The sequence below is a fragment of the Eleginops maclovinus genome, chromosome 9 (assembly GCF_036324505.1).
Source record: "Eleginops maclovinus isolate JMC-PN-2008 ecotype Puerto Natales chromosome 9, JC_Emac_rtc_rv5, whole genome shotgun sequence".
NCBI classification, from domain to species: Eukaryota; Metazoa; Chordata; class Actinopteri; order Perciformes; family Eleginopidae; genus Eleginops; species Eleginops maclovinus.
The window spans coordinates 2,553,938-2,576,894 of NC_086357.1; the positions used below are offsets into that span (position 1 = coordinate 2,553,938).

Consider the following 22,957-nt stretch of genomic DNA (forward strand, 5'->3'; position numbering starts at 1 on the left):
GCTGCAGGTACCGGTTAATATGGCAGCATTACATTATACACCCTGTTCCAATGAAACAGCATTCCTGTTTAACACTTCCTCATTCTGAAACCAACATGTTTATTCCTCTTCCTGCCAGAAGAACAACGATCAAGCAGAAGTTTTAACCTCAGCTGTTTAAACGTAAGTATTGTCTGGTATTGTGTCAACTATTTTCTGAAAGTTAAAGAAACCTAGCCTGGCAAACCAGACCAACATCAAAATGTAGGTCTGGGCACACCCAATTGGCAGGGCTCCCTGGTGGTCTAGTGGCTAGGATTCGGCGCTCTCACCGCCGCGGCCCGGGTTCGATTCCCGGTCAGGGAACACTCTTTTGTCCAGCAGTGGCTCAGTCAGTAGGGGCTTGGACTGGGAATAGTAGGGTCGCCGGTTCAAGTCCCCAAACAGACATGAAATATGGAAAGTGGACTGCTACTTGGAGAGGTCCCAGTTCACCTCCTAGGCCCTGCTGTGGTGCCCTTGAGCAAGGCACCGGACACCTCCAATCCCCCCTCCCCATTGCTCCCCGGGCGCTGCACAATAGCTGCCCACTGCTCCTAGTACTAGGATGGGTTAAATGCAGAGGATAAACGGTTGTCTTTCAAATTCCCTCTGCACGCAATAGGATAGCTACAACCAATCAGAGCAACGAAGAAGGCGATGTAGTCAGAGCGACGGAAAAGAGTCCATGGGCAACTGTTGCGCATATGGTGTGTTGTGGAAAACTTTGATGGAGAGATTTTCTAGATGCCTAGATTTCTAGGCTAACAGAAACCATTATCTGATTGACATCCTCCTACATAGCTAGGTACATACTTTAAAAAAAGTAATGGATAAATTGAGACATAAAAGATATGCATTAATTACAACCCATTGGCCTATTTTCTTTTATTGGTGTAAGAATCACTCAACTGCGGTACAAACGCTTCACTGACTGTTGATCAGTCAGCACTATGAGTTTGAGAAAATAGCGATACACTATGTAGAATATATCTTGTGGTGCTGCATTGATTCGCAAACACATTACTGGTTTTTGTTTCATAGTTCACGTGAAGAATGGATATTAAAGGGACATGATGATTAATGCCGATCACGCTGTTGTATGTATGGAGGAAATATCTAAATATCACTTTGCTAATGGTATGTTAATACAGTATATTGCTATATTATGATTTGTATTTTATCGCCTGATTCTTGCCAATACTCAGCTTTAATTAGCGCAACACTGAAGACAATCAACCCATGTTTAATGAGCAGATACCAGGCTGAATATTTGGAGGGAAATAAAAAAGAATCTGATTATCAGACTTATACAAAAGAGATGTTTTCACCATAGATGTTTCAGAAGGTGAGGTTTAAACCATAAAGCTGCATTTCTCTTTAAACCATATCTATTTAAGTTCAAATTCAAACTCCTGTGTGACGATGCAACAAAACAACTGATTTGTCTGAAGCTGTTAACCCTTTTTAAAAATCTGAACCTGCTTTTTATTATTTTCAACACATTTAGCTTTTTAAAAGTCTTTAAAAAGCTACATTTAAACAGTCTCTCTGCAAAGAAAATAATACTTTTCATTGCAAGTCATCGGTCAAAGTGGAAGAGTTTAAAAACTAACAATGTATTTAACAGGCTTCTTTTCTGAAACAGGGAAATTGCTCTGCAGATTAAATTATAAATAATAACCCAGGCATATTTTTCATTATTCCACTTCCAGTGTTGACCTTTTTTTCCAGAGCATTCCACCTGTTTCCTTGTCCTCCCACTCCATTGTAGCCTTTCCCTTGGCCTCTGTGGGTCTTCATTAGTGCAGCATATATGAGCTGCAGCCCTGCCTGCTGTAATTGGGAAAGGGGCTCTGCATATGGACACCAGAGTAAAACAAACCATAACTCCAGGTTAACGAGAGGTCAAGTGTTTGGGTGTTGATAATGCTTCATTTGAGTGCTTTCACTTCCTGTCATCGCTTTCACACAGCACTTTTCATCACAACTGTCAAGAAGCTACGCTGAAAAGCGAAAATATTGAATTTAATTAAATGTATTATTTCAACACATATCACATAACTGTATTAGGTTAGCAATAATTAAAAGTTTGGATAACATATTATTATGTTCAACTCAGATAAGTCAAATTTGTTGACGTGATACATATATTTAAAGGTCCCCTATTATGCAAAATGCACTTTTTGATGTCTTTTGTACATAAATATGTGTCCCCGGAGTGTAAGGAGACACACAAAGGGTCAGAAAATACAACCCTCTCTCTTTTCCTCGTTACCCACATCTCTAAAATCTAAGATTTGCTTTCCTTATGATGTAATCACCGAAATGTGGGCTGGCTTTACATTAAACTCCTCGCAACGTCCCATCCACGTCCCAACCTATCGTCCCCTCCCCAGCTGTGTGTGTGTGTTTATATACAGCAGGAGGGACTTTAAGTAGGGTGACCAGATTTGAGGTGGCGAAAAAGAGGACACTTGCGATTGTTGGGGGGGAAGTCTAAGTACAGTAGACTTCTGTGCAAAGCGCCAATGGTCCCATGAAAAACTGTGAAAACCGGACGTTTTCATGAATTTATAAAACCCCCCCGGACGCTCCGGACAGGACATAAAAAGAGGACATGTCCGGGCAAAAGAGGACGTCTGGTCACCCTACTTTAAGAGAGTAAAGTTGTTATATATATAATACATATAATGTCACTGTTCTAGTGGTAAACACTGGAGAAAGAACATCTCGAACTATGTGCTGTATCAGAAACAATGCGCGACATGTTTTGGAAGTAATATGGTCTGTGTTTACGTTAGCAAGCATCGCTAACACTCAGAGCTAACGCTGTACTGGAGAGACTGTGTGTAATATAAAGGTCCTGTCCTTGTGGTAAACCTGTTTCAGAAATAATGCTGGATGTGGTTTGGAACATAACATGGCGTTTAATCACGGCAGCGCTTAGCTGAGTTTCTCCCGGTAGAAAACTCTCTTGGAGAGATCATGACGCTCCAAAGGGGCGTGGCCAGCAGCAGCTCCAAAGGGGCGTGGCCAGCAGCAGCTCCAAAGGGGCGTGACCAGCAGCAGCTAGTTCATTTAAAGCGACAGTCACAGAATCAGCACTTCAGGAACAGGGCTGAAATAGAGGGGATTGAGGCATGCTACACCCCAGCTTATTTGGGTGAAAATCACACATAATATATCCCAATGAGGAGAGGATAGAAGAGCTCATTTAATTTCTTCTGACACTTCCTTATGACGATATTTTGGAAGGGAGACAGTGGATGATAATCCTGGGATGGATATATGTGTGTGTGTGTGTGCGTGTGTGTGTGTGTGTGTGTGTGTGTGTGTGTGTGTGTGTGTGTGTGTGTGTGTGTGTGTGTGTGTGTGTGTGTGTGTGTGTGTGTGTGTGTGTGTGAGTGTGGTAGGTTGACTTTCAGAGGCACCCTCTGGCTCCTGCAGCTGCTGGGGTTGCAGGGGTGGAGGGGTAAAGAACAGGTAGAAGACACTAACAAGTTCATGCAATATTAATGAGTTGATACGTGGGAGATGCAAGGCAGATCGGCCACTGTGTATGCAAGGAAATAATATCCTACACATGCATGGAGGCTAGCATTTGTGGAAATTAGGTTATATTATTAATGATTACGAGGAGAAAATAGCCACAACTGAATGCAAATATTTATTTATTAATATATGTTTTTGTATTTTATGTATAGATATTGTAGGTATTATCAGGCTATACCTGGAACTGATGCCTTAAGTTTACATCAGAACTGTCCTGAACTGTTCAACCAGATATACGGTCTTTCTAATATTCACATCCAAGTTCCAATCAAATATACTGCCAGATTTAGTTTTTAAAAAATGTAATATGTATTGTCTTTATCACAATAAATAGTATATATAAATATAATTAGTATACCTTCACTGTATATTTGATGGGCTTAGGGTTTATCAAGCATTTTCGTACTCTTTCTCTTGTTTCTGAACTTCCTGTTGAATGCAAGAGAAACATATTGGTGTACATTTCTATAAATTCTATAAATCTCTCAAATTGGAAACACCCATTCACATTCAAGGTATGAAATAAACACATGTCACCTACCACTGCCAGGTCCCCAGCCACCATGACAGATAGGGTTTATTATTACTTTTTAAGTCAGGAATTAGCATTAGATGATACCAGTGGCGAAGCGTGACTATGATACCTAGGCCTTCTGACCCCTCTTCGACTCCTCCAACAAAAAAAAAACAACTCAAGCCTTAACAATGCGACAGACAAGAGTTATCACAAAAAAATGACTTATTTATTAAGCAAAACGTTTTATTTACAAATTAAAAATACAAATAATCATATCATCCCACAAGCTGCATGCACTTCAGCGATATATCGAAACAACAGCCTGGGGTGCAAAACGCATGTGTTACTCTGACCTAATTGACGTTAGCTCTGATGCTAACTAGCTACTTTTCCACTAATCCACCCATTTAGAGGGAAGATATGATTGGTGCTGTCATTTGACATTACTCTCTCGTTGAGTTACTATAGCTAGGCTCTCTGTGCATTTACAGCTGGACCCCCCTCACCTCCTATCTTCCCAGTAACTCGGCCAAAGGAGCTTCTTTCATTTAACCATTCACACTCCAAATGAAACTGAATAGGCAGATTCGAAAGATTTATTTATTTGGAAATGTTATTTTAAATACAATTAAATGAAGTTATTTTGGTAAAACTAATGATAAATATAACTAAAATAATATGTAAAGAATATATATATATAAAAAATTTAAAAAACGTCAGACGGCCCTGATGGTTCACCACTGGATGATACATTATATTGTTCTACGGTCTGGTGCCACTGGCTCAGAATCAACAATTCTAAAGAGTTATACACAAACATTGGAATACACATTTATGAGAAGGTTGTGCAGACAAAAGTTACTAAATGCACTGCCAATATCGGGTTGAGTAAATTATGTTCGGTGAAACATTACTGAATGCATTTCTTTCAGCATTAGCTTAATGAGACTGTAGTGAACCTAAATAACTGTGCTTAACTTATTTTTATTTGCGATGCAGGTTATAAACATAGATGTGTCTGATGTAATAAGAGTGCTGAAAGCATACCTCTCTTTCTCTCTCAAAAATGCTGGATCTGGTTTCGCCCTGCCTGATAAAGCTTCTAAAGCCAGGTTAACTCGTGGGTAATATTCATGGCAGCGACTGATTCTTCATCTGCAGCTAGTCTCTCTGTCTGTCCTTCAGAGGAAACATCAGAAGGATTCAGCCCTACAGGTTGGACTCAGATGAAGAGTCTGCTCTGCGCCAGACAGAGCAACTAACAGATGCATCAGAATGGTAGGTGCAGTTATTGGCTATTCAGAATTTGTGACTTACTTAATCTAGTCTGGTATCTCTCCCTTCAGCAGAGGAGTGTGGAAACACCTCTAATACGTCAGATATACCATTAATAATATAAGCTGAAAACAAAATGATTAATCTCATCAGCTATAATGTTACTGATAATAAACGCTGAGGTTTGTAAGGAAGTTCCCGCTCTGGTAGACCTCCACACTGAACATACAAACTGGCCAACTATTAGCCAAAATAAAGAATCAAGGGGATCACAAGCTGCAGATGCTAACCTACAAAATAAAACCTCCAGTGTAGACAGGAAGTTAAAATGACAAAATATGACATTACAAATCTGAATAAGGAAGGGTAAAAGCTGCAGCTTGTGTTGTTGGACAGCAGAGTGTTGGGCCAAAGTACAAGGTCAGCTGATCGACCGGAGGCTTGCCTAAGTAGGTCAGCCATCACTATAATTGTTGCAACTGTTTTTTTTTATGTAGAGTTGGAAAAGATTGCATCTACACTTATTAAAAATGCATACAGTATTAAAAGCACTTAATTAATTGTACAACAAGAATCCTTGTGCAGTAGCAGGAGAAATAACTGCAACACTGCTGCTTGTGAGAGAGTCCCAGTGGGAGAAATGAGACCATCTGCCCCTCTGCAGGGAACTGTCCCCGGATAGAGGATGGAGTTAAGCTGAGGCAGCAAACCGAGCAGCGGGGCAAACTGCCCTGCCAGGAAGCTGCTGTTGCAGGCTCCGCTCTGTAATGGCCCTCTGTAAGCCATGTACAGCTGGCCCCGGCCCTCTGAAACACACTGTTGTTTTCAGAGAGCCACAGGGTTACATTTCATTTAGAAAGTGACCGTGTGCCACAGGGGCCCTGCTTCTAGTTTTGAATAACATCCTCCTGGGTGTCACTGGGTGTCACACCTGGGGGGACAGTGTGGCAGGGCTTAGAAAGGCCAAGAGTGCCACATGCTGGGTGTACTTTATCACAGAGACATTTCATATTCAATTATAAGGTCATGAGACTGCTTACAAACACAGATGATTACAGACGACTTATTATCCAAATGTTCAGGTGTATATCAGTATGTAGTGTCTCTCCTGGGACATGTCTCCATGTTCAGAAAGCTCTTTATGTTTCTCATACTGCCTGTGCTGCAACACCTCTTTTCACCCTCTGTCTGAAACCAGAGCCCAGTCTGCTCTGATTGGTTAGCTGGTTGGCTCTTTTGTGATTGGTCAACCGCTTAGATTTTGATTCATATTCATATTCTGTACAAACTGTAAAGTCCACTGAGACTAATGTTCAATATTGGGCTTTATAAATAAACTGATTGATTGATTGAAATGTTCCGCCCCTTAGCCTATCACCTGAAATGTGCGTTGGAGCGTTGGCAAAAGAAGCGCAAGTGTTGTCATAGTGATGTCACTTTGTTACAGAAGTGAACAAGGGAGGACAAAAACAGTCCTCTAATTTCAGGCAAAGGGGGGAGTGTGTGGGAGAGAAAATCCCTCTGGCGGGAACTTTGGGATTTTAGCCTTTGCAGACCATTGACAAGCACAATAACCTATAGAACACACTACAGGAAAGAGAAAATGCAAAAAAAGGCATTTAAGGGCTTCTTGACAATTTGACAAGGCCGTTCGCAGCTGTGTGTTCCAGTGTAGACAGTAGACACAAATAATGAATTATTAATATTAATAAGCGGCTTCCTCCAAACACTGTAGAAGGTAAGGTTAAAGAAGAAAGAAAAAGCCAAAAAAATATAACCAGTTCAGTTCTTTAAGACCAATATCCTTAGTTCACTACGTTTTACAAAAACACAAACATTTTAAATCGATTGTATGAAAGCATCTCAGCCTCACCCCTGTGGACTTGGCTCCACAACTCCAAAAGCTGATTATGCAAATATGCAGCCTGAGGTAAAGCAAAGCCAAACAGCCACAGCAAATCAGACGGTACAACGGTGTGCAGTAAAGACATTACAACTAACATCTTACTCAACAATGTTGCTGTATCTCTGATCAAAGCACTGAGGGCTGTGAGATAGCAGTGTTTTGCTTTCATGTTTAGATATGCCGGTTGGACACATAATATATAATTTGCCCAGAAGGAAATAACTTACCTAGCATCAGATCATTCTGCTGATAAGGAGACTCTTGGCGATTTGACACGCCTATGTTGCAGAGAAGAGTTTATCAACATAAAGTAGGACAAACCTGCGCCACTTCATCATCGCATTTAAAGTGCAATTATCTGTCCAAGTAGCTGGGTAAATACATTAAAGAAAACAACAACAGGAACTAATTAGGCCAGGATTAGTTTAAGATAATTAAAGTTACCCTGTGGAGTTTTCATTGAAAACAAACATGGCTTTGTTTACGCTCAGCGTTGCATACCAAATGGTTGGTGTGTTTCCTTAAGGCCTTACAAACATGCTCAATGCATCTCATATGTCACAAAATGTTTGCAAAGGCTTCTGCTGAACAACTTGCAGTTTCTTGTTCTCTATGGGCGCAGTGACAGGTCAACGAAGCACCGCTGCAGCAGAATGTCTGTGTCTCGTTTTGGAGTATAAAGGACCATTAGGTGGTTAAACACTATAACATTAGAGCGTTGGTACTTATTTGGATATGTTTTCGTCGAGTTAAAGTGTAACATGAACATCAGCACAACCCAGTGCACTGGGAACTAGTGTGCATATTTTCTTTTGATTGATACTAAGAAACACCTCAGTGTAAAGAAAAAAAAGGTCAAGCAAATATTACCAGGCAGGCAGGACAAAGGGATGATGGGACAGATCTGTAACACTGTGTCCACATATTGTGTCACAATGGGAGGTTTTGGCTGTACTGTACAACAATCTCTATGATGTATTTCAGAGAGTTACAACCGTGATCCCTATGTGGGCTATCATACATAAATCATTTGGAAAATTAATTGATTGCTTTTTTCTACACCCATATTACACCATTATTAACACTATGTAACACATTAATACACCCCTATTACAGCCCTTTAACACTGTTATTATAACCATATTACACCATTATTATACCAAGTTTACACCCGTTACAATGTTATTAGACCTACATTACACCCAGATAACACCATTATTACACCCGTATTACACTGTTATTACACCATACACACTATATGTTGTTAAACCCATATTACAAATCAGGTGTGGTATACTCATATACTAATGTGGCCTTTATACTAGTCTAACTAGTTAATAAACAACATTTTCACAATTTGCAATTTAAAAGATTTACATGTATAAAATCAGTTCAATAAGTGTCTGTTATTACACCCTAACTACATGTTGTTACACCCATATTACACCCATATTACACCAATATTACACCCGTGCTACATGTTAATTACACTGTTAATACAATGTTAAAATACCCATTTCTTTCACATGGACACAGCGTCAAATGACTGTATCCCAAGGATACAGAAACCCTTGATGGGTTACATTTATTTCTCTGTCCATCTGTAGTAAAGATCCTTTAACAGAGTTTTTGCAGATGATTCCTGGCTGCTGTTGACCTTCAGCTTTGTCATACATTAATGCACTGGGAGTAAAGTGAAAGAAATGGTAGTAGTAAAGTGAGTTAAAGCATCAAATATCATTTTTCATGAAGTTATGAAGGTAGAAAATTAAATGAGGTTCTTCTTATAATGGCTGTACAATGTTCTCATTCTTTACTTTGTGATAGACATTATATTAAGTCTTTATAGCAATGAAAACATTAAAGATCTCAAGAAATGAGCTTTTTCCTACTTTTTAAAACCTGTTCTCTATTGTGAAATAACACAATGATTAAAGTAAGAGAAAAGAAAATCTACCATTAGCCTAATTTTAATTTAGCATTGCAGGGACACTTAACTGTCTGTATGACATGAGTCACTTATTAGCAAACTGTGGATTTGATTTTCATTTCTCACTCTCCCACTCTGTGGGGCTCTCATGCCAATATCTCTATTAAAATACTCCATTAGCTAAAAGCATGATTTTCCATACTTGTTATAACCCACTGTTCCCTATTTGACTATTATTATCTCCAATATATCAACTGTGACATTATTCTAATAGGATAGCTTTTAGAAACGTCGCCCCAGACATCTCTGATAACAAGAAAGCCATTTCTCAAAACAGAAATCATCAAATAATGTCTTGATTGCATCATAATGATGTAAGGGGATGAGCGTGTATTTGGTAAATGGAACATGAATCCACAAAACAACAAAACAAAATGCATATCAACCATTGAATGCAACATCTGTGGATCATTATGCGAACTTAGGTTAATTCTTTAGAGTTCCATTCATTAAGGAGTATTGTTAGTTTCAGTGGCTAGCCCTTATTATCATGCATTTAGGAAATGAGGCAGATAGAAAAGGCATAAGAGCCCAATCAATAGCTCTTTTCATTTTGCCTTAATGGCCCCGTCTTTTTTCCCTCGTGGACTAAAGAGAACACAGGGGAGGTTGCTGTTACAACCGTAAAATGTAATTTCTCTGCAGGAAAAGAAAACATAATAATGCCTCCTATCCCCTTTCTGAATATTTCTATAACATTCTGCAAAATTGAGTATGGATTTAACATCAAAGGTTACATTAATTTTTCAATATGAGATATTAAAGTCAATATTTCAAGCAGAGGATATTTCAATTCAGGGGCTTACATGATAGGGCTGTGTGCTCAGTTCAGCGGGCTTGCAGGCATGGCTGCTTTTTTTGTTTTTTTTATTCTACTTTCTGGAAAAGTCAAACCAGAAGATTTAGAGGTCAAATATAGAAAGGAAATATAGAAATGCTAAATTGACTCCCCTTTCAAAGCACTTAAAACAATGAAAAACTTCTGCAAATAATACTTTTTGATATGAGAATACATAAGTGACATGCAAAATACTGCAGAAATATGTAGTGCAATTAACTCCTTTTTTCTTATATTATGAAGTAGTTATGGATTTATTTCAAAAAGGACCATGCATGCAAATACATTATTCTCAGAAAAGAGAAATGGTTATTTATGCCAGATTTTTAACTAATAGCTCATTTCTATCTGCAGTCCTTAGGCAGGCAAACACTAAAAACATACAGTAGCATAATCTCCATCACACAAACAATTATAAAACAATATGTAAGTACAGGTCAATAAAATAGTGCATAGTGCAGTTAAAATATAATACTACAATACAGTTGCAATTGAAAAACTCAGATTAGAGTGTAATTACTGTTGGCATGACTGCTTAATATCATTTGTTTTTGCACAATAAGAGAAAGAGTGATCATCAGTGCAGGTTTTAAGGTCAGCTGGAAGAATTTTCCAGTGTTTGATGGCCGTAAATGAAAATGCAGATAAAAGAGCTTAAAAATGTATTCACAGGCATCAACACGCACTGCTAATCTTTATTATATTAAAACTCATTATTTGATTTGAGCAAACTCGATGTAATATAAATATAGATGCTGTAACTTTGTCTCTTTTAAAAGATGTTCATGGTGAGTCGAACTTGTTTGTTCAGGATTTAAATTGTGTCATACGAGAACTGGAGGTGATGCAGGATACAAAGGCTGAGGATGTTAAACATTATCAACTGTATTTTCTTATCTTCTCCATTGAAACATTATGACACTTAATCTTGTCAGATGGTTGTAGATTTACCAATTGCTATTCTTTAATGGCTTGTTCAGACATCTTCTCATGACATGTTCTGCCCCCTGATGTCGCTCCATGCGTCATTTTGATCAGAACTTTAAGGAACTAATAAATGTGTTTTTTGGCCCATTATTAACCGATGACTCATCAGTGAGTGCTTTGCGCACGTGCTGTTCAACCACAAGATACAACCTGAATTAAAATATATGTGCATAAATCATAACAAATATTATTTAGGATCAGCGGATTCTCTCACTCACCGCCGCAGTGCATTCACCATCAGCAGTGACCATTATGGAGTTAGCTCTTTTTATTTGTAAGCTTCTGCTAACCCCCTCAAGTTGCACTCTAAAATGTCCTCATCATTTCACTCGGAAAGCCATTATTTGGGAAATTGTCATTCCTTGCTTTGATTGTAAAGGAGCGTTTGTGATACTATGTAATTGTGTCCTATCCCGAAAAAGAGTTCAGGGTTAGAGAAAAACTCTGAAATACTACGCAAGAATATATTGCTATATGGTGCATTTTGAGAGCAAAATTAAGATGCTAGATCTAATAGAACTTTGTGGTCTTGGCAAGAGGAGGGGGCACAACTGTCAACCAATGACAATTAAGTGAAATATTTTCATTTTGAAAACGTTGTTGTTCAAAAAGGAACATGAGACGTGAGTGCCTTTTTATTTTTTTTCAAAATTTTCATTTGGATGAACTTTAAAATATTTTAGGTGGGCTGAAGCCAGAGGTCACAGGACTTCACGTGACCACCGTTAAGCTAAAGGTGGCTAATGTTTCGCATGTTCAGTTGTCTCATTTAGTCACTTGTTAGAAAACGCTATATTTAGACACATAGACGCTTCAGACATTCACCATTATTTCACTTGGCAAGATTTCAAGAGATCTTGCCAATTGTATTAGTCTAATATCTAGTCAGAATATGTCTTTACAGTTGATATAAGACATAATAACTTAAGATGTGACAATGCAGTGACGGTCTTGTTTTTAGATGCATCTCATTTTTATTAGAAAATCACCAACTGACATCAGAAAACAGAAAACCTTTGAGCATTTCTGGCTTACTTAGTGACAGATCATTTCCTGATCCTGGTAAACTTTAGTTCAAAATAAGTCTTTCCAGCTAATAAAAGCATTTAATTTATCTAAATATACCATCTTATTTCAAGCAATCTCACCAAGCAAATTTCCCTTGTTCTATTGGCAGTTTTCTTTTACTTACTACCATTGTTGGGTGTAACGGAGTTACAGTAATGTATTACTTTTTGCTGTAACGCAGTAATATAATGCATTACTTCTGAAATGTGGGTAATATAATACACGTTACAATTCTCAGTAACGCAGTTACAACTAATTTTAACCCGAAATGAGGTGGTGTTTTGTTTCTAAGAAATCACAAACATCGCCAGACATTCTGACACCAGAGAAATAATTGTGCCGGTAGAATAGTAACTCAGTAAGTCTGTTTACTATTGGTTAAGAGGGCTAAACAGTTTCACAATGCAGAGCTGCAGGCTCACAATGCAGAGCTGCAGGCTCACAATGCAGAGCTGCAGGCTCACAATGGAGAGCTGCAGGCTCACAATGCAGAGCTGCAGGCTCACAATGCAGAGCTGCAGGCTCACAATGCAGAGCAGCAGGCTCGGCGAAAAGAACAGAGAAAGACAGGAGTGCGCGCAGGCCAAAGAAACAGAAGGTAACTTTCTCTGGTCTGCTGCTTGAACCCCGAGAAGTTCAGAGACTCGTGGCAGAGTGTTGTAGATATGCAGCCTCTGTCCTCTGTGGAATCGCCGGCTTTTAGAAAGATTGTCAGCCAAATCCCCGTTAACACACCAATGACAAGGTGAGCTAACGTTGAATAGAGACTCGTTCATATACAGCAGGTCACAGGGCCGTGCAGAGGCTCCACTAACATGTTGTTAATAACACACAGAGACGTCATGTTACCGGTATCACATATTATTCAGCCCACTTAAACAGAGCATTTCATTTCTAGCTCTTTTCCTAATGTTCAGCATGTACTGCCAGATAGATAGAGAGCTTTAATTAATGACCTGCAATAAACTACATTTTAGCATTTAAAGCCAAACTTTTGTGATTATTTTGGTGAAAGTAACTCAAACGCAAACGCAAACGTAGAGTAACGCATTACAGGTTCAGAGACAGTAATAATGTAATGTAACTTATTACTTTAAAAAGACAGTAATAAGTAATATGTACTTTACTACTTTTTGGAAGTAACTTGCCCAACACTGGTTATTACAAGCAAACACATTATTTATTATTCTTTTGCTTGATTTTGGAGCAGCATTTTTTCCAGTGTTTATGTCGTAAAACAAAATGTTGAAATCACTTAACCTTATTTCAGGCAGCTAACTAAAAACCCATGTGCCTTCTAGACCAGGGACCTGAAGATGGTGAGTTTTGCAGTTGTTTACGGCTTGAGGACTGATTCCTGCAATATTCTGTTTGTATGCAAGCTCTGTTATAAATGTATAAAACAAACATGACCAAACAGCATTTATACTTTTCACTTAGCATGATACTGATTCTAAATGGTCTATTGTCTGAAGAGGCCGCATGAATAAATCTTGTGGAGCAAAGCGGAATCCCTTCTCCGCTCTCCCACATGAACAGCTGTATTTTCAATATGGCTTTAAGAGGCTAATTAAGAAATAGATGCTGATTCCAGCAAGAAGTGATTCAGAAGAAACTTTCAACGTCTCAGATCAGTGGGGGTGTTCTTGAGGGAGCAGGTCGAGGGGTGCCCCTCTTCCCAAAATCCTCCACGCCTCATCCTTCATCTGCGGCTGCTCGTCATGTCCCGTCACCGGCACAGTTACACCTGAACACTCCGCTGCTGCCAAACACCTGGCTCCATCTCCCTCTGTCCAAATGAAAAATAAGCATAATCTGCCTTTCTGAGTATCCAGCAAATGAGGGATTTCATGACAAATTGGGTGGAGGTTTATTATGCAGGGGGAGGCAGAACAGAGACAGAGGAGCTCAAATAAAAAGAGGTGTGTGTAAAAATGGCAAACAATGCTGTGGATATATTTAAAGTCCATGCCATTTTTGCCCAATTTGACCTTTAACTGTAAGCTTATAAAGATTTTTACTCCAACTAGGTGAAAAACACCCTCTTCACTATCAAATTATATATTTTTTAAAGTCTTAAGAATGAACTGAATCTACAATAAATTAAAGTCTGAATTGGGAAATGTACCAAAAATAATTGTATTATAATCTTTAATTGGGTTTGTGAAAGAGCCCGGTGCAGTGTGGTGAGAAATATCTGCACCATCCTGAGGAGGGCTTCAGATTCACACTGCAATAGTAAATTAACTGCCTCAATAGCATGATGGATGTGTTTCTTAAAACTTAATTAGTGTGAAGATAAGTGGGCGTTCAATAAATGTCTAGCAGTTGAATACAAGTGGCATTCAAAAACATTTCAAACGGCATGAAGCTGAGGGAGCGCAGCGGGAGAACATTCAGGAGAGGAGTGAGGATAAATATACTGATGGGGTGTTAATAATGGTCTTCTTATTTTAGGATTGTAGAATATCTCAAAACATACTCGTAGGAAGCGTATAGCACCTTAAGAAGAACCTGGACCTGCAGCAGACTGTTGCCATGGTATTTAATGTCCAAACAGTGTATTTTATGTCCCTCTTTGTGCTTTCGGTAGGGGTGGGGAAGTAGAAGACTTGAGTAAAAGCCATATACAGTCTATGATAAAAAACTTTGACAATTTGCGTAGTAAACATTTCATTTCCCATAAATTCTTGACAGAGTAGCCCCTGTTATATTTATTACTTAAAAGCTTTTATTGTGAAGCAGCAAAATCAGGAAATCCTAGGTTGTCATTAGCGATAACTTAACATGATTCCACTAAAAGCAAAAATGAAAGAATAAAGCAAAGTAAATATCTGAGAGTAAATGTATTCTCTCTGGTGACGATGGTGTGACCGTTTGAGGAGAGATGTTGTTGATGTTGTTGCTACCATGAGAGAGGCAGTCACAAAACCTTTCACCAAGTTGAGATCAATCTTGGCAGAAGATGCTGGTCCTCTTGCACAACTTATGAAGTTAAATACACTACATTACCTCAGAGGGTATCCTTCATTCTGGCCAGCTCATAGTGCTGCTTTGGAAACATGTTAAAAGTGTTCTTAGAAAGACTTTATAAAACACTCTTAACTTCTGAGATGAAGAGTTACAAAGGCTCTTGTTAATAGCCTTCAAAAGAATAAAGATTGATATGTGAGGAACAACCTGTCTGTGGCTTAACCTGCAGCTTCACTTCAGAGTCTGTAGAGCCTGCTTTGTTGTACGAGACCAAAGCAGATTATTCAGACAGCACTAATGAAGTTTAACAAAGCAGCGGTAGCAGAGCTGACAGCATATGTAAGTTGTGTTGAAAAGCTAAACACAACTGGGATGAATAAATATGAAGTTAAGGAGGACTGGGGACCGACAAACAAACAACAAGGGGAAAATGCCTCCACTCGCTAAATGGGACATTTAAAAAAAATACTGCTGACATCTAAAAGGCAATTGAATTTGCATAGCCCAAACTTTCATCTGGGGATGTGAAGAAACATTGCACCACAGGAATCATTTAATATTTAATAAATTAGAAACAGTAGCTATGGCTAATTAGAATTTGCACATTTACAAATCAGCCCTGATAGAAAAACAAATTATGAAATATAACGCTGCTCTGTGGATTACCGAGGGAAAATCAGATGATAGACAAAGCAAATGGAGTATCACTAACAGCATACTGTCAGAACACATCACACAGCTAATCCAGTTAGAGGGGGGTGCCACAGAGGTTTTGCTTTAAGATATTGATACGCTATTCCGTAAAAGCTTTTTTTCTTCCTGCAAGAGTACATTCAGTGTAACACTTGCTTATTGCTCATGGGTCATTAGCCTCTCATCCTCTGCTGCCCGGCCGGTTTGCTTTGAAAGAAAGGCTTGTGATTAAATGAATGTGTTTGCTTTGGTACTCCATTAGAGGAGGTCTGGATGCCTGCAGTTCCATTGTTTGCATTATGGGTACAAAGGCAGGCGGTGTGTAAACTGTTGTTGTATTCATTATGAGATTACTTCCTGGTGCGAAGGCGTTTGGTAAAAGCCATGGATTTCTTGTAAGCGGACTGGACATGCACTCAGGGGAAAAACATTTATCAAATGATAAAGGCCAACGCTGCAGCATATTCCAACTTAAGTAGTTGTAGAGTAGATGCCATAGAAAATCTACATCAATAAAAGTCAAATCAAGAAATGTGCAACAGCCCAGAGTGGATTAGAGCTATTCTGCATGTCAGGCTCAGGCTTTTAACATAACGTGAGAGCATATTTATCATAATGTAGCAAACACATAATGTAACACTTTAACTCCGTTTTACTCCAATTTGAATAAAATCCATCAAGTTTTCATTGCAGTGAGGTTTGCATCTAGTTGCTACACTGAAAGCATCTGTGCTTTATAATACTGAGGGGAAAACAGAAGTGATGTTAGCATGATGAAAAGGAATAAGCTGAATAAAATGTATGGTGTACAACAAACTGAAGGGTGTTTACTATGTTTATCAAGAACCACAGTTGTGTGATTCAAATGAGAAAAAGAGAAACTACTTTATTTTCATACAAATGTTAGTGAAGCGTGGTAATGTAGCTGTTTTATATTCTTGTTTTATGGATGATTTATAAAGTTAAAAAAATATACAATTAAAATAGGCCAGTGTTACATTTGATCTGCATTAAAGCACCTATAGCCATCTGAACAGTTACCTGACCCCCACTGCTTCTGCAATCAGTGTCCGGGCTGCGCTGTAGATAGATGCTGGAACTAGTCCAAAACCTTGAAATGTGTTAGCATTTTAGCACTCCCAGTTTCCCTCTCGAAGTCAAACGATTTATTAAACATGTTGGGTTGTGATCTGTTGTTAGTAGAAGCTAATGACATTTTCACGTTTTGCTCTACGTCAGTAAATACGTCTGTAAATAGCCCACTGGTGAACGCCTGAAGCCTTTTCTTAAAACAGTGGTTATTAACAAGGGGCTAAATGAGACTGCTTGACATCATCACGCTGAACATTAGCCGGGTCAATATCACCATAAGGTGCCTTTGAGACTTACCCATTTCCAAAAAAAAAAAGCTGTGATTTTTCATTGAACTTAATATTCATTTAAGTAGATGTTATGCTGTTAGAAATGCATGTTGGTCAAGCTCCAACAATTTTTATAAATTAACAATGTATATGCAAACAGCAAAATATGTCCCCCCTGTCAGGGTGGACATATTTTGCTAATGTTAGCATTTAATGAGCACATGGTGGAGCTTCACTTAGCAACATGATTCAGTTAGCAAGGTGACTGTGTACTGTTTTACAAATATATTTCAAATTTCTGAAAGGTTCTTATATTAATTGATATTTCACTCTGACAGAGTGGACATGTTAAGCTTGACAACATCTGACTACACACATAATATGATGAAAATGACGAAATATAAGTGTAAATACTTACTCCGCAACTAGCCACTGTTTCAGCCTCCATTGAAGAAAGACAACACGATGGTAGTAATGCCACTGAAGACATCAGGGGGTTTCTTAAAGGGGCAGTTACCCCATAATGACAGGGTGGACAGCACTTTATCAGGGAAATTCCCTCTCTGTGGGCCAATCGGCACCCTCCAACGGCACGACGTCAACACCATAACAAGCACAACGTGCGCACTGTTTACCTCACTCCTCTACCCAGAGCTCCTCAACCCATCACCAACAGAAACCCATCTCATCTGAAATTTGCTCTTCTCAACACCCGTTCACTTAACAAAAAAGGACTTCTCCTCAGTGAATTTATTTCTGACTCAGCGCTGGATTTTCTCTGTCTCACTGAAACTTCGCAAAAACCCATGGACTATTTTCCACTTAATCAAGCCACGCCCCCTGGATACTCCTACATTGACAAACCTCGTCTGGACGGTTGAACTGGCGGTGGAATTGCCATCATTCATCGCCATAACATCAAAACCAGTGCAACATCCATCCCAACCCCTTCATCATTCGAATCCCTTTCTTTTAAACTATCTGGTCCCAAACCCCTGGTCATTGCAGTCATTTACCGTCCCCCCAAGCCCGACCCTGCCTTTCCCTCTGATCTATCTACATTCCTTACCCAGCTCTGTGCTATATCACCGTCTGTTCTCCTCCTGGGCAACTTCAACATCCATGTTGACTCTTCTGACTGCAAACCGGCAACTGAACTTCTGGAAATCCTCTCATTCTTCAACATCACCCAACACGTAGATTTTCCAACCCATAACAAAGGCCACACCCTTGATCTGGTCTGTTCCACTGGCATCACCATCAGTCACCTGGCCAGTAACAACCTTCACATCTCCGACCATCTGGCCATTACTTTTCAAACTCACACTCCCTCCCCCCACGAGAAGCAAAAACGCACCATCACTTTCCGCAACCTCAAGTCCATCAACCCATCCTCTCTCTCCACATGTCTTTCTGAGTCCATCTCAAAACTCACCATCACCCACAATAACTCCCCCGACAACCTGGTCAACAGGTATAACTCATCACTCTCATTCTGCCTTGACCAACTTGTACCCGTCCAGTCTAAACTGGTCTCATTCACCCACTCTGCCCCATGGTACACCGACAAACTCCACCATCTCAAATCCAAACGACGCCAACTGGAACAGCTTGCCAAGAAAACGGGTCTTACTTTCCACCAGGAAATGTACAAACAAAACCTCCAGCTATACAAAGACACCTTGAACTCAGCCTGCTCCTCCTACTACTCCGGAATCATTGAGTCTGGCAGCATCAATCCAAGGACCCTCTTCACCACCATTAACACGCTCCTCAAGCCTATGGACACCATCTCACACTCCTTCTCAGTTGAAAAATGCAATAGCTTCCTATCCTTATTCAATGACAAAATCAGCACAATTCACAGCCAGTTGACCACTTACCCCGCTCCACCTCCCGTACCTGAGCCCCCCGAAGTCCAACCTTCTCCACATTTGCTACCTCCTCGGACCTTTCCTTCACAGTCTCAACCATGAAATCATCAACCTGCAACCTGGACCCGCTTCCCACCACACTTCTAGTGCTGCCTTTGACACGATCAACCACTCCATTCTCATCTCCCGTCTCAAATCCACCCTCGGCATCACTGGCACGGCCCTCTCCTGGCTCAGATCCTATCTCTCCGACAGATATCAATTCATCGCCATCAACAACTGTCAATCAGCCGCTGCTCCTCTCATCCACGGTGTCCCCCAGGGTTCTGTGCTCGGTCCACTCCTCTTCATTCTGTACATGTGTCCACTTGGTCAGATCCTCCGTCACCATGGTCTCCGGTTCCACTGCTACGTTGATGACACACAGCTTTACCTCCCCTCCAAAACCATCACTGCCTCCACCCTCTCAACCCTCTCCAACTGTCTGACTGACATCAAGACCTGGATGCAAAATAACTTTCTCAAACTCAACTCAAATAAATCCGAAATCCTCATCATTGGTCCTGACTCCCTCACCCACTCCACCCACAAACTTCTCCCTTAACATTGACGGCTCCACCATCACCCCCTCCACCAAAGTCTGTAACCTTGGAGTTATCCTGGACCCCACTCTCTCCTTCCTCCCCCATGTCAACCATACTACCAAAACCGCCTTTTTCCACCTCCGAAATATCGCCCGCCTCCGCCCCAACCTGTCAACTACCGCTGCTGAGACACTCATCCATACATTCATTACATCCAGGCTCGCCTATTGCAACAGTCTTCTCTACGGCACCACCACCAAAGTCCTCAATAAGCTCCAATATGTCCAGAACTCTGCTGCACGCCTCCTCACTGCTACCCGCTCCAGAGAACACATCACACCTGTCCTCCGTGAACTTCATTGGCTTCCATCACCATGCCCCCTCCCGATCCCTCAGGTCCGTCTCTGCCAACCTTCTGCAAGTCCCCCGGACAAAGCGCCGGACCTGGGGTGATTGGGCCTTCTGAGTTGCTGCCCCCTCCCTATGGAATTCGCTTCCCTCCCACCTCAAAGTCTCCACAACCCTCTCTTCTTTCAAATCTGCACTAAAAACACACCTTTTTGCACTAGCCTTCACCACCTAACTCCCACCTTCTTCTTCTTGTTCTAACATCTGTTTTTGTTTTTAACCCTAGTATAAATTAATAAATGATCTGTTTGCATAGTTCTGATAGGGCAATATGTAAAGCGTCTTTGAGTACCGTAAAAAGTGCTATATAAATGTGATGTATTATTATTATTAATTTCAGGGTCAAATGCAAAATGTTCAATATGATTATGAAAATAGAACACTAGTACATCATCAAAATGACTCGTTTTATCAAATAACTTGTTGTGGACAATAAAACTATTCCATTTAAAAAAAATGTAGTCTCATTTTACGACTTATTACACACACTGTAGTTAGCAGAGCAGTGTGTGGGACATGCCAAAATCATGTACATCTGATGAAGAAAATGGTATAAAATGAAGACCATATATTTAAAGAGACTTATCATTGTACTAATATGTGTGTACATGTTTGGTCATTTATAATAAGAATTTAGAGTTTCATTATTCTGCTACATTTCCATGATGACTGAGTGATTGTGATGAGGACACCAAAGGCACTTCACAGTGATATTGACTCCTGTATGATGCCTTTAGCTTAGTCGCTGTGACGAGGAACCATGTGACCATGATGAAGTTTGTTTATAGCCCAACGTTGGCATTTTTAGCTTTTTTACGAGGTGGAGAATATCCTAAAACCCAGGAAACACTTAACTGTACCACTGTGGTTAGAAGCCTGAAAATGGTCTGTGATACAACAAAAGCTTGTGAGATTTTAAGATTTTTTTCTGAGACATAAATACGTCAGCAGGTTGAAGCACTCAGGCATTCTTTCACTGCTGTGATCCTGGATCTTAGTTTGAAACAAGTCATCTAGCGTCTCTCTGTCCAACCCTTTTTCAATTTTTTTACATAAACACAAGGAAGACAGATTAAAGTTCCCATCATTCACCAAAGGGTCTTTATTATTCACCTTAGGATAATAATATGCAAAAATAGGCACAAGATCAAACATTTGATGTTTTATATAAGGCTATGGTGCTGCGCACCTCGATTCAGGGGGTCTCATAATGCCCTTTGGAAGAGAAATGTGTTGCGACATTGTCAGCCTTAATCTGCAACTCTGTTCTGATAGCCTGCTATGATAGCTTAAAGAAGGGAGGTTTATCAAGGGTAGCAAAACTATAGTTTATGAACCATAAAATAGCCTTATCACAAACAAAGTTTGAAGTGATTTAAACAGAATGTAAAAAATGACCTAGTTTTAAAGTTTGTACTTTTCCATAGAGTATGTTCTATTTAAAGTAAGACCATAGAACATAGATCCCGTTTCATATAGGAAATACATTACTTTTGCGTTTGTCAAGCTCTTTTCAGGAAATAAGTATTAAGCTTATATGTTAAAAAAATAATAATAATATATTAAATTAAAAAAAGACTAGAAAACTGATAAAGAAAGCACATATAGCCAGTGGGAAGCTAGGAATCGTAGCCACCTGTACGCTCTCTTCACTGCCTGCTAGTCCTGAAACAATGAAAGCAGAATCCAACATGGCTAGCCCAAACACTTAAAACGAGTATTCTACTTCCTGCTATGGTTGCCTATAAAGTATGTGGAACACCTACACATAAATGGCACAATAGGGATTATTATGCTGGACCAATTGGGTCAAATTGTTACGACTTTCTAAACTCGGATCCCTGATACAAAACCTTTTTCCTCTCTGAGGAAAGCTAGTTACTGTTGGCAGTCAATGTGCAGTCGAGTCCTGCTTGGTTCATTTCATGGATAACACCTAACCGAGTGGAGTTTGCATTGACCTTCGTTGTGTTGCGTCAAGCTATATTCAGTAAAAATGCGTAATTGGCAAAGGTAAATTATAAGGTTATCACTTTAAGATGGTTGAAATTATTTTTATAACACAGGCTTGAATTAAATCTTTAAAAATAGGCATGGATTCTCCCGGAGCTGCTGTTGTGCTTTGCTGAAACACAAAAAAACGGATTATAAAAGTCATTGACATTAACACTCATCATACTGTATGTCTTACTTTCCCAAACAGACATTATAGAGATTGGGCGCAGCGAGGGGTAAGACCCTTTTTCTCAAAAAGACGTGCAGTAATATAACCAAGGCAAACTCTTTATGTCCTCTTCAATGTTTAGAACATTACAGAAGTACAGTATTGTTCCAGGTCTTGGAAAACCATTTTTTGTACATAGTTATTATTTTCTTATTTTGTATTTTTATTGTCCCTGGAGCCCCTTAGTCCTCACTATCATTTGGGGAATATGTTTTGACAAAATGTATGACACGTTTCAGATTTGATCTTGTTGGCAGACTGTATCCTGTCTCTGCACATCTCTGTACGGTTATTAATATTTCAACCCTGGGATTAATGTCTTTGGATACATAAACAGCAGACCTCAGGCCACACATGGTCCAAGAGCCTTCATTCTTTCATGGGTCATTAAGTAGCTCTTCATCTGCTGCGGTTCACACTTCTATTGTACGGATTGAGAGCAGTACTTGGACCTGAGCAGATTTTATGGTCAGTGGAGCCAGACTGGCAGGGATAATTTAACTAGAAAAGGTCTCTCTTATTGAAGGTCATATTATGTTCAAATATGTTTACAATGTCAGAGTAACAAGAGATGTTATTTGTGTTAAATCCTCATGCTAAAACATTTAAATAGTTTTGTTCTCAAGGGACGGACAGTGGAACGTGAGATGAGCAGTGTTGTAGTAGCTTTACCCCACCGCCAGAAG

General features: G+C 39.7%; 1 non-coding gene across 1 annotated transcript; it reads left to right on the forward strand.

Moving 5' to 3' along the window:
• The first annotated feature begins 273 nt into the window (after positions 1 to 273).
• On the forward strand, positions 274 to 345 carry trnae-cuc (transfer RNA glutamic acid (anticodon CUC)). Its single transcript has one exon. It is a non-coding gene; the product is annotated as a tRNA-Glu (tRNA).
• The last annotated feature ends 22,612 nt before the right edge of the window (positions 346 to 22,957 follow it).